Below are 12,371 nucleotides of genomic sequence, written 5' to 3' on the forward strand. Positions count from 1 at the left end.
TACTTGCAGCCTGGAGGGGTGGGTTCCTGTCTGCCTTAGACAGAGGTTATTAACCAACCATGACCTCATGGCTTCTGAGAAAGTTAGGGCCTGCTGCCCCCACCCTACCTGAGTGAGGCCTGGGGACCAGATCAGCATTATGTGCTGTCACTCAGGGCCTCCTGCTTAGAAGGGCTCTGTGCTTGGTTTAACACTCTGCTGTTGCTGTCTTGAAATTCTTAATAATATCTTGAACAGGGATCACACATTTTCATTTCGCACTGGGTCCCTGTAAAGAGACAGAGGCCTGGGCCTGGTGGAGGAGGTAGGATGTGTATCTAGGAGCAGGGTTTAAGGTGGTTCAAAATAGCACCCAAACCATTCTTACACCCAGCTTCTAACCCCCTACCATTTCTGAGGGTTAGAAGCTGGGGTAGGGGAGGTGACTGTAGGGTCCCCTTGTCCCCTCTAATTTTCCCCTACCAGACCACAGAAATGGGTGAGAAGTGGGTGCATCAGAGCTGAGAAAACAGAAACCAAGCCAGTAGGGGAGAGAGAGAGAGGCAAAGAAGTTCAGTGGACCTGCCTCTCCCTGCCCACGGCCCCATCCCATCTAATCCATGCAAATTCTTAAAGATTTTATCTTCTACATCTCTTACATGTTCATCTGTTTATTTCTTTGTTCCCTCTGCCAAACCCTTAGTTAAAGACTCATCACCTCTCACCCCATGATTCAACAGCCTCTTGTGGAGCAACCCTGCCCCTCTCTAGCCTACACTCCACTTGACTGCTAGTATATTCTCTGTGGCTCCCTCGTTTAAATTCTTGATACTCCACCTCTGTAAGACCGAGTAAAGATTTCTGGGTTTAGCATCAAGGCCCTTCCCACATCCATGGGGCCCTATTTACCTCTGGCGCCTCAGCTTTCCCCGCTGCTCACCTCCCTTGCCCCTATGACTCCAGTTGAAACACCTTATCATGCTACCCTTTTTTTAGCTAGCTAATTAATTCACATAGAGTCACATCTAGGTTTAAGCATCACTTCTAGTAAGCTTTCCCTGACTCTCCTTTGTGACTGAATGACTAGGTCATTCAAAATCAGGTGGTTTAGAATTCAAGAGTTATTAAAGGGTGTACAGTGAACGGTGCCTTCCTCTTTTTCTCCCCCTAGTTTCCTCCCTGGAGAAACCAATGTTATCTGTTTCTCATGTAACTGTTCAGAGATGTTTTATGTATATACAAGCCAATACTTATAAATATTCTCCCCCTTTTACATAAATGGTAGCACTCACGGGCCATTCTGACCTTTTGTCTGGATTTCTTTTTTTAATCTTACGTGGCTGGATTTCACTTACCTATGTGTCCACATATACTCCTGAGTCTATTGCTTGTCCTTTTACACTCTACTTTAGTCTTCAATTTATCAGTCAAGAGTTCAAGCTCCCTAAGGGCAAAAGTCAAGTCTTTGATTTATTTATTTCCAGCACCTAGAACATGGTAGGTGCTCAACAAATGGGTGTTAAATGACCGCGTGTTCTATCATTTACAGGCTTATTATGTGCCAGGCGTTGTGGTAAGTATTGTATATGCATTATCTCACGTAGAAATGAATAAACAAAGATAATGAATGGACAACCCTGGGAATCTAACATAGAGAAGAAGCCAGACTAAACACAGACTGGCTAAACGCAGTGGTCCTGGCGTTCTGCCCTCTGCTGGTGACTCTGGTAAGTAACGACATACTGCAGGCGCCACCTTCCGGAAAATGTTGTCCTTGGGGGCCCTTCCCTGGACTAAAACCATTAGAAAGATCTCCTCAGACTGAGGATGTTGAGGAGTTGGAGAGAGAGGTTCTACCCTGAAAGAGAAGGAAATGCGGAGGGGGTTTCAGAGAAGCTGAGCTAGGAGGGGAAGGACAGGGGAGATGGTGGTGAGCTCCTAAATGTGTTACTAACTGGCTTAAGAACCATTGGTGAGTTATGAAATCAATTTGGAGATTGTGACCAATTTTTAAAAAATAAAAAACAGAAAGCATCAGAATGTACTTTTACATGTTGTAAAAGTGAATGTTGTTTCTTAAACTTTTGTTTCGGTTTTGTGTATGTGTACTGGTTTGTGATGTAAAACAGATGTACCGAGGGTCTTGGCAGAAGCAAAACAAACAAATAAACAAACAAAAAATGGCAGCCACTGGAGAAATGATGAGAAAGGTCCTGGTGAGCAAAGTCCTGAGCAAGCATGAGGATTCAGCAGAATCAAACTTCAGAGCAGAAAGAAGGCCAATTTTGTGGATTCCAAGTCCCACATCAGTGCAGAAAACTTCCACAATGACGAAGACCTCGGAGCACCACCAGGAGACTTCCAGGCATCAGACACTCAGAGTTTCTCAAGCATGTTCCGTTGATGGACGGCTCAAATTGTTAGAAAGTTCTTCCTGTTCACCTCTCTAACTTCCATCCTCGAATTCTCATTCTCTGCCTCTGTTGCAACCCTCTAAGTTTGTATTCTTCCCCATGTAAGCATGTGTTCTTTTCTCAATTATTTGAGCTTCTTTAGTCTTCACTATTCTGGTTGTCTTTCTAGTAGTTACCATTGTTGGGCCTATTGTGAATTAGACGCAGAGAAAAGGACTTTTTAATTACTATTTTACCAGTTCTCCTAACACTGTTATGCAAAAGGCACCATTGTCCTTTTACAGATAAGGCTCAGAATATTTATTTTTAATTTTTTTCCAGCTTTATTAAGATATAATTGGCATATAACATTGTATAAATGTAAGGCGAACAACATAATGATTTTATCTATACATATGGCAAGATGATTACCATTATAAATTTACACATCTATCATCTCAAGTTGTTACAATTTCAGAACATTTAAATTGCTTACCTAAATGCACTCGGCCAGTTAGTGGTAGGATGAAATTTATCAATGTCTTCGGTGACCCTGGAATTGAACCTGATTCTTCAAATGCCGATTGGCTGGCTCGGAGTTAAAGGATTTTTATCCTGAGTCCTCCTCTGTGGACAAATTTGATTTCCTCATCTGTGACCAGGACAGAAACATGTCTCTAGATAGGTACATTTTGACTTTTTAAATTGAGAAATATAGTACACATTTGGAATAATGCATACAACATAATATGTATTTTAACAAATTTTTATAAACAACCTATGTAACCTCCATCCAGGACAAGAAATATAGAATATACCTGCAGAAGACTACTGAGGACCCTCTCTCTTCCCAAAAGATTTTTGGGATCTTCACTTACATGTGAATTATTTCTCTGTTTCACTTAATGGTTTTACCAGCTAAATTTGCAGCTTTAAACAATAATTAAGTTTTGCATGTTTAGGAACTCTATATAAATGAAATCATATTATGTATTCTTTTGCTCAATACTACTTTTTTAAAAAGATTCATTCATTTAATTGCATGTGGTTGTTCTTTTGTTGTTGTATAGCAGGGTTCCCCAACCCTCAGGCCGCAGACTGGTACCCGTCCATGACCTATTAAGAACTGAGCTGCACAGCAGGAGTGAGCGGCAGGTGAACAGTGAAACTTCATCTGTATTTGTAGCCACTCCCCAGCGCTAGCACCACCGCCTCGGCTCCACCTCAGATCATTCGGCGTTAGATTCTCATAGGAGCACTGGTCCCTGGTGCCAAAAATGTTGAGGACCGCTGCTGTGTAGTATTCCATCATATAGTCTTACTGCAAATTATTCGTCTATTTTATTGTGATGGGCATTTGAGTTCCTTCCAATTTTTGGCTGTTATGTTGCCAAAAACACTCTTATACATGTCTCTAAGTACACAAATGCTCACATTTCTGTGGGTGCATGTACAAAAGTGAAATTGCTAGATCACAGGGTATGAGTATCTTTAACTTTAGTAGCTAATGTTAACCTGTTTCTCACCAATTTACACTCCCATGAGAGTTTATATTATTCTATAGTCATGGTAACATTCAGCATTGTCATTCTGGTGAGTGTGGTGGTATTTCATTGAGATTTTAATTTGCATTCTCCTAATGACTAATGATGCTTTGCATCTTTTCATATGTGTATCAGCTATTTTTTGTTAAGTGCCATTTCAAGCAGCCAGCAGGTCCTTTACGTGAGGTGTCATTTCAAGTCTTTTGCTTTTTTCCCATTAGGTTGTCTTTTTTCTTATTGATTTTTAGGAGTTCTTTACATAATCTAGAATAAATTCTTTGTCAGTTATGCATTCCAAACACTTTCTCCTATTCTGTAACTTACCCTTCACTTTCTTATTGAGGTCTTTGATAAGAACATAGGATATCATATTAATATAGTGACATATATCAATCGTTTGGAACCTTTTGTGTCTTAAGAAGGCTCTTTACCCTGAGGTCATGAAAATATTTTCCTGTGTTGTCTTCCCAAAGCTTTCTTGCTTTTCCTTTCACATTGTCCATATTTCACATGGAATTTATTGCCGTGCTTAGAGTAAGTTGGGAGGAATTTTATTTCACATTTTTCCATATGGACACCCATTGTTCCAGCATAATTTATTGAAAAGTAGGTCCTTTCCCCCACTGCCCTGTCCTGCTACTTTTGTTGTAAATCGCTTACTGGCCCAAGCGCGTGTGGGACAGGACCCAGGCTCTCTATTCTGTTCCATTGGTATGTTTGTCTGTCCTTTCACCAGTATCGCACGACCTCAATTTTTATAGTTTACGGTTGATAATAAGCTTTAGTATCTCGTAGAGTAAGTCTTCCAAATCTCAAGCCTAAGTACTTTTGAGGCTGGGATCGCTCATACACACAAATCCATTCAAACCTTTAGGAGTGTGTGTGTGGTGGGTGGGGAGGGGGTGCTCGGGGGAGAGATGAGAGCGGTGCAAGGAGCCTCTCTGTTTCCAGGGCGTACTCCCAAGGGGCGGGAGCATATAACCCCAATGCCAATCACCCTGTAGGGAGATCACAAATGCGTCAGCAGGCTCCCTCGTCACTTATCCCAGAGGGACAGACAGCTCTCAAAATCCTTCTTTGGATACCAATCCGAAGAAGACAACGCTCCATGCTATCCCAGAGGTACGCCCTTTCCTGCAAGTCACGCGCGCCTGATCAGCGCCCAAAACACTGATCCAGGACAGAGTCGCCAATATAGAGATTCACTCGACCTTGTTAGTGAACCCTATAGAGGTTCCTATCCTCCGCTGGGGAGAAGTAGAGCATGGATATGATGAGAAATCGCCGGCAGAGATGCCCTGACCCGCTGAGACGAAATGACGAACGGATAGCTTGTCTAAGGACTTTTTTCTCGTTGAAAGACACAGACGACCTCGCTGCCTGCTGCCTGAATACCAGACACACTTAAGTATCTGAGCCCTCACAGCCGGACTGAGCCCCTAAACCACACCCTCCTCCCCCAGCCTGTCATTCCTTCCCGCGCCCCTTGGTTGGGTGAGGCCAGTTCATTACCGGCTTGTAGAGCAGAAATGTATCGCACTCTGCACGTTAGCCAATAGGAACGAGGATTTCTGGCAGCTTTCGGGGGCTGGGTCTCCTAGACCCGAAGACTGCCGAGTTGCCCGCCCGAAGCAGTATCCTCGGGATCCTTCGGGTTCCTCCAGCTGTCACCTCCAGCTGTCACCTGCAGGGTAAAGTCGCGTTCATTCTCCCACGTAAACATTAACTTTTCTGCCCTCTCACGCATGCGCACTGTAACCCTCAGGTTGGGCCTGAAATGGAAGGATCTTGAAAGGGAGGGACCCTACCTAAACGGCTGTCCGGCAGGTCACAGGGGCAACGTCATTGGCCGAGGTGGCCGCTGCCGTCAGCCATTCCCAAAACAGGAATTGTAGAACCAAAATGTTTAGAGAGGTCCCACCGAGATTTGAACTCGGATCGCTGGATTCAAAGTCCAGAGTGCTAACCATTACACCATGGGACCCGCTGGCTCTTCTAGGTGGCCGGAAGCCTCCTCAAGCCACCTAAGTAAAACTCTACGCTGTCGTTTGATAATGGTAGGTGATGCGGGGTTCGCCTAGCCTGGGCCCTGGACTCTAAGCCCAAGGCCGTACAGGCGGGCGGAAACGGAGCAACGAGGGCTTCCGTGTCCCTGACGTTTCTGGTCCCGGGGTAGCATCTCTTGTCGCCGCCCTTTCTGCTGTCCTCCAAGGGTCCTAGCCCGGTGTTCCCGGAAAGCCTGGAGAGCTGCGAGCTGGCGAGGGCGCTCTTAGGAGAGCGCGATCCGTGGCGATGGGCCGGGCAGGGGGCGGAAGGCCGGCTCGGGTTCCCAGCATCCCAGCATGAGGCTCGGCGCCCGCATCCTGGGCTTCATGGTTGTTTATTTATTTATTTACAAACGGAATATCCTAGAAGGGAGATCTTGGCCAAGTGGGGAAGGAAACGGACTAGCACGTGAGAGAACAGCAGTTCAAGGCCCGCCCGCGCCAAGCACAATTTCCCGAGCTTTACGGGGCTAAAGCCAACCGTGTTCGCACAAAAGTGGATCCTTTCAAAGGTCCCGTGTTCTGCTTTAAAAAGTATTTGGTAGGTGGCTTCTTTCAACATGTCAGATCAGCGAAAAATGAAAAAAAATTGCTCTGGACTTTTTCATAAGCATTAGTAACGGTGTAAATGGATAATGACAGATGAGATTTTATATGCCATTTGACTCAACAGTTTCACTTTTGGAAATTTATCCTAAGTGACAGCTAGGATGTGTCAAGTGTTGAGGATGTACTCACCTGTGTTTATGATAGTAAAGAAGAGAAAATAAAGGTCCGTCAGTGAGAACTGATTAAATATTGATATCTATATAATAAATACTGAGCAGGAATTTAAGGGATAGGTTATTGTATTAACATGAAAGAAGTATAAACCTAAACAAAACAAAAACAAAAATCTACTTACCAATTAGAAGGTATAATAAAATCCCACACTTATATACAACCAGAAAAGTTGTATACCTATGTGATGAACACTTGCTATTTATTTGTGACCTCTGACTGACTCCTTTTCTTGAGAGATCCAATGTTGTGTGGGTTTGGGTGACAGCAGGGCTGTCTCCAACACAGACATACTCTCCAGGCTTCTGCAAGCCAGAGTGAAAGTGTGTGCCCCTAGCTTGGCCAATCGGACTTAGGATCCAGAAGCAGGGGCTTTTTAGAACTTGTTCTGCTGTTGATGGTGGCTTGTGATACCCAGTGTCTGAGGAGCAGTGATGGCAGCCATGCCGTACCCGCTGGCAGCAGATGTGGTATCCCAACCAGACTGTCCAGGACGCTGACCTTGGCTCGGTTCCTGGTTGCCTAGTTTTCCTTCGTTCTTGCCCATTTTCCTGAACTTTGGTCTCCCCCTGATGCTTTTTTGAGCTATCTGACATCCTGCCAGTAAGTCCCTTTTCTGCTTAAGGTATGCAATCCATTTCTTGTTTCATACAGTCAAGAACCTACTTAACCCAAATCCAAAAAGGTCTGTTGATGACAGTTAACTCCGGAGAGTAAATGAGGGCCTGTTTTACTGTACTGTGTGAAGATTTCTTTTTATAACTCTTGTATATTGTTAGTAGAAACATTAACAATTTTCAATTTTGAGTACTGAACCAAACTCCCCCTAAGGTCCAACGGCGAGATAAGGGTGTTCTATTAAGGCTCTATTAAGGCTGAAGTGACTTAATATCATATTGAGTTAATAATGAATGATTTTAGCATCTCTGGACCTCAGCTTTCCCTCTATATCCTTCTTACAAGGTCTCTGTGAACGCTAATTGAAATTAAATTTTCGAAAGTTACTGTAGAAATCCTAAAGGGTGATGATTATATCCTTTGGAAACGTGTAGGAGATAGTTCTTTTTATCCAGTATGAGGGTAAAGGAGTGATTTCCTCCTTTTCCCACTTCTCCCTACTTCCATTCTCTAGTTTTTCTTTTGCAATTCCCACCATCTTCTTCTTTAGCCTGAGAAAAATCTTACCAGGCCAAATGAGATCCTCACCGAAACCCCTCTACTCATGCATTCCTCAAGTAGATTAAATGATTATCTCTTACAGTTTTTGTCGTTACTCGCTGGAATTATAGGTAATTGTATTTTGTGCCTCTGTTTCTCCCATCTTTCTTCCCTCCTCTCCTTGGCGGGGCTGTGAATTCCTTTGGGCATAAGGCCCAGGACTTGCCTGGGCCTTGAATGTGGTTAGTGCCTTACCAAACATGTTCCTTGAACCCCCTTAGAGGGCCAAGGAGTACTTAGGAGAAGGAAACAACTTTCTAGTTTGTTCAGAGACTAATGTCACATTTATTAATTTTGTTATGATAACAGAGAAAATGGAGATAATATGTAATCTCCCTGCCCCAGCATAACTAGTTTCTTTTAACATATATCCACGGTGCATGCTATCCCAAAGGTGGCATCCCATGAAGCATTGAGGACAGATTCTAAACCTCTATAAGGTGGCCCCTGAGGTGTGGGGGAGCCCCCAGCTCTGCCAGAGGTGGGCTTAGCCTGAGGTGGGTTTCAGCCTGAGGGCTGAACTGCAGCAGAGTGAAATGAGGCCAACGGTTAAGAAAAAAAGGACTAAAGTCCAGGATAAGGGGATTTAAGATATTCTCCCGTTTCTCATGAGAATATAATAATATCGTAAATGGATAATGAAGGGAATAATAGGTGCAATAATGCTTTGAGAAGTTCCTTTCTTCCTTCCTTCCTTCTTTCCTTCCTTCCTTCCTTCTTTCCTTCCTTCCTTCCTTCCTTCCTTCCTTCCTTCCTTCCTTCCTTCCTTCCTTCCTTCCTTTTTAGGTGTATAAACTATTAACAGACAAGGCCTACAGATTTATTTATTTCTTCTTAGACACCTATAGTGAGGCCTCAGCAGCCGGTGGTCTTGGTGTGTTGCCCTTGAACACAAAATCCCCAGAAGTGGCCCAGCCCTCTACGGGCACGAATTTGCTTCATCAGTCGCTCGAGGTCTTCACAGAATTTGCTGTCCAGACCGCTGGACAGGACCTGGCTGTATTTTCCATCCTTCACAACTTTCTGTCTATTCAAGAACCAGTCTGGGATCTAGTACTGGTGTGGATTCTGCATAATGGTGATAATACGTTCCACCTCATCCTCAGTAAGCTTATCTGCTCTCTTGGTGAGGTCAATGTCTACTTTTTCTTTTTTCTTTTCTTTTTCCTTCCTTCCTTCCTTCCTTCCTTCCTTCCTTCCTTCCTTCCTTCCTTCCTTCCTTTCTTTCTTTCTTTTTTTTTTGACACCTACAGCAGCTGGTCTTCCTAGGTGGTCTCCTATCCAAGTACTAACCAAGCCCAATCCTGCTTAGCTTCCGAGATCAGACGAGATCAGGCATGTTCAAGGTGGCATGGCCATAGACTAATGTCTACTTTTCTTAACACCAAATGAGCATATCTTTGCCCCACACCTTTAATTGAAGTGATGGCAAAAACTATTTTCCACCTACCATTGATATTGGTGTCGAGTACTCACAAAATGTGCTGGCACTTCTCAGGGATCACTACAAGACATGGCGGTAGCCCCAGTGGCCAGATGTAGGCCTCTTGTGGAAGAGCTCGTCGGCTTCTTTCAGCTATACCCAGGCCTCTCACAGTTAGCTGGGATGGAGTCTGCCTTGCTCTGTATTCTCACCACAAATCCTCTACTTAGCCTTGGGAGATCCAGCTATGCCACGCAAGCCATCAGCGCCCCCTTGTGCAGGGTGAGAGGTGATGCCCTGAGTCTCCCAGCTTGCCCCACCCAACCTCTAAGCCCAGCTCCTTGCTCTGGACCTCACATTCCCCAGGCTCTGATGGGGTATATTTGGCCATTTACTTATTTTGAACAAAGCAGCATCCATGTTTTAACTTTTTCCTAAATGTTTTCACTTTCTCTTTTTAAAATAATTTTATTTTTTTCACATTATAAAGGTAAATCATTTATGATGGAAATGTAGAAAATGCAGTAAAGAAGAAAGATGTAAAAATAACCAAAATCCCAACAAGCACTGCTAATATTTGATGTGTTTCATTCTCTTTATAAAAATGCATTTTTACATAGTCACTCTCACTGTATATATAATTTTATGTTTTGCTTTTGCACTTAACATAATAACATGCTACTTTAAAACTGTCTTTCTTTTTCTATTTAAATGGGTAATACATGACCATAATACAAAATTCAAAAGGTATAAAAAGAAATACGTAGATAAATACAATTCCTGACTATAATTTTCTGTTCTTACAGGCAACTTCTGACACTCTCTTTCTAGAGATAGTTCATTCTTATACAAAAGTATATTTACTTAACATCATATCTTGAAGATTGTTTCAAAACAGTACACATAACATATATCTCATCCTTTTTAAATGATGTTTTATTGAGATATTATTTACATAACGTAAAATGCACAAATATGAACTGAAATCACAATTTTACAACTGTGTGACCATTACCTAGATCAAAATATTGAGCATTTTCATAACATTCCTGCAGAAAGTTCCCTGGTGACCTTTTTCAGTCATTATCTACCCTGCTCCCCTAAAATTACTACTCCAGTTTCTAGCACCAAAAAAATAGCTTTGCCTGTTTTAAAGTAGATATGAATATATAGACATAGGTATAACTATATATCTATGTGTAGATAGATGACAAAATGACAAATTGTAGTATGCTCATTCGATGGGACACTACTCAGCAAGGAAAAAAACATATTATGGATGTGTAAAGCGACATGGATGAATCTCGAAAATATCATCTTTAGCAAAAGAAGCCAGACAAATGATACCATTTTTGCAGTAACATAAATGTTTTTGAGATTCATCCATGTCACTGTATATATCCATAGCATGTTTTTTATTGCTGAGTAGTATTCCATTTTATGAATATACCACAATTTCTTGGTCCATTCTCCAGCTAATGGACATTTGGGTTGTTTCCACTTTGGGGCCAATATAAATAAAGCTACTATGACCATTTTTGGTCTCGGCTATATACATAGTAATGGAATTGCTTGGTCACAGGGTATGCGTACACTTAAGTTCATTAGTTGCTGCCAAACAGCTTGCCAAAGTGTCTGTACAATTTTGCACTCCCACCAGCAATGAATAAAAGTTTCAGTTGCTTCACATCTCAGTTAATATGTGGTATTGTTTGTCTTTTAAATTTAGCCATTCTAGTGGGTGTATAAAGAACTCTCCTTGTGGTTTTAATTTGCAGTTACTTGATGGTTAGTGAAGTTGAACATCTTTTTAACATGCTCACTAGCTGTTTGGATGTCTTCTTTTCTAAGTTTTTCTTCAAGTATTTTACCCATTAAAAATTGTTATTTTATTGATTTATAGGAATTTTTTACATTTCTGAGATATGAATCCTTTGCCAAATATTTATATTACAGATATTTTCTTCCAGCCATTGTTGTCTTTTCACTTTCTTAATAGTGTTTTTTGATTAGCGGGTTTTAATTTTGACCAAGTCCAATGTATTCTATTCCTTTTGTAAATAATGCCTTCTGTGTCCTTGCATGCACAGGGCTGGAATCTTTTTCCAAGCAATAGGACATAGACATGAACAGTTACACAGATTGTTTAGCTACATAATGAAAACTTTGATAATCTCCTAGTAAAATCTAAAGAACGATGAGGGATGTAGATTTCCTATAGGCAATTTGTTTGAAGCTGGAGCAGAAAGGCTGAAGGGTATAAAGGCAGCTAAAGCATCCAAACAAAGGATTAAGAAAAAAGAGCTTTATATGGGTATGAATCCTGTGAAGGAATTAAATATAGAGTTGTGTGGAAGAGATGAGGTAGAGAAAGATGACCTCCTGGGAAGCTGGTGATCCTGAAACAGTTACTGGTGTCTGGAATACAGACTATGTGCCTCTTAAGACTGTAGAATATCAAGAATGGAAAATGCTAGGAACAAATGAGGATGTTGGCACGGGTTAGTGACTTCATGCAGTCTTCAGAATGGTCCCCATAAGAGAGGCAAATGTGGGGCAGAGGTGCCCTGTTTTAAAGCAGATATAGTATGGTTTTGCTAGGAGTGGCTTGCAGTCCAAGTTTACTGGAAGTCCTATAATTTGGAGCCTTTCAGGGATGGAAAAGCTGAATTCTCTATCCCACTGGAAAGCATCACCAGAAACAGGAGACGTGGCAGGAATTTGAGCAAAAAGATCAGCCTATTACATTGCAAAACTTTAAACATTTTCTGCCCACGATGAGTAAAAACCTGGGGACAAAAAAAAAAAAGAAAAAAAAAACAGATTATAGATGGTCTTTCTGTACTTTAGATGACTATTTTGAATAGCCTCAAGACAACCAAGTGCCAGATGATAAGCAAGGCTAGAGGTCTGTGGTTACCAGAATGGATTTCTCAGTCTCAAAGAGTATGTCTAAACAAAATCTCTGGAATTGATTGGGAATGAAAAC

At 42.0% G+C, this 12,371-nt stretch overlaps 1 long non-coding RNA gene, 1 other non-coding gene and 2 pseudogenes across 2 annotated transcripts; all 4 read right to left on the reverse strand.

Annotated features, from left to right (window-relative positions):
• Positions 1-1,560: 1,560 nt before the first annotated feature.
• On the reverse strand, positions 1,561-6,190 carry LOC118603991. Its single transcript, XR_004951577.1, has 3 exons — positions 5,429-6,190; positions 2,869-3,024; positions 1,561-2,580 (listed from the first exon to the last, which is right to left on the reverse strand). It is a non-coding gene; the product is annotated as an uncharacterized LOC118603991 (long non-coding RNA).
• On the reverse strand, positions 5,829-5,900 carry TRNAQ-UUG. The gene has a single exon. It is a non-coding gene; the product is annotated as a tRNA-Gln (tRNA).
• A 2,567-nt stretch (positions 6,191-8,757) lies between the features above and the next one.
• On the reverse strand, positions 8,758-9,773 carry LOC118603932 (annotated as a pseudogene).
• LOC118604738 lies at positions 9,204-9,322 on the reverse strand (annotated as a pseudogene).
• Positions 9,774-12,371: the final 2,598 nt, after the last annotated feature.

The sequence above is a fragment of the Rousettus aegyptiacus genome, unplaced genomic scaffold (genome assembly GCF_014176215.1).
Source record: "Rousettus aegyptiacus isolate mRouAeg1 unplaced genomic scaffold, mRouAeg1.p scaffold_m13_p_6, whole genome shotgun sequence".
NCBI classification, from domain to species: domain Eukaryota; kingdom Metazoa; phylum Chordata; class Mammalia; order Chiroptera; family Pteropodidae; genus Rousettus; species Rousettus aegyptiacus.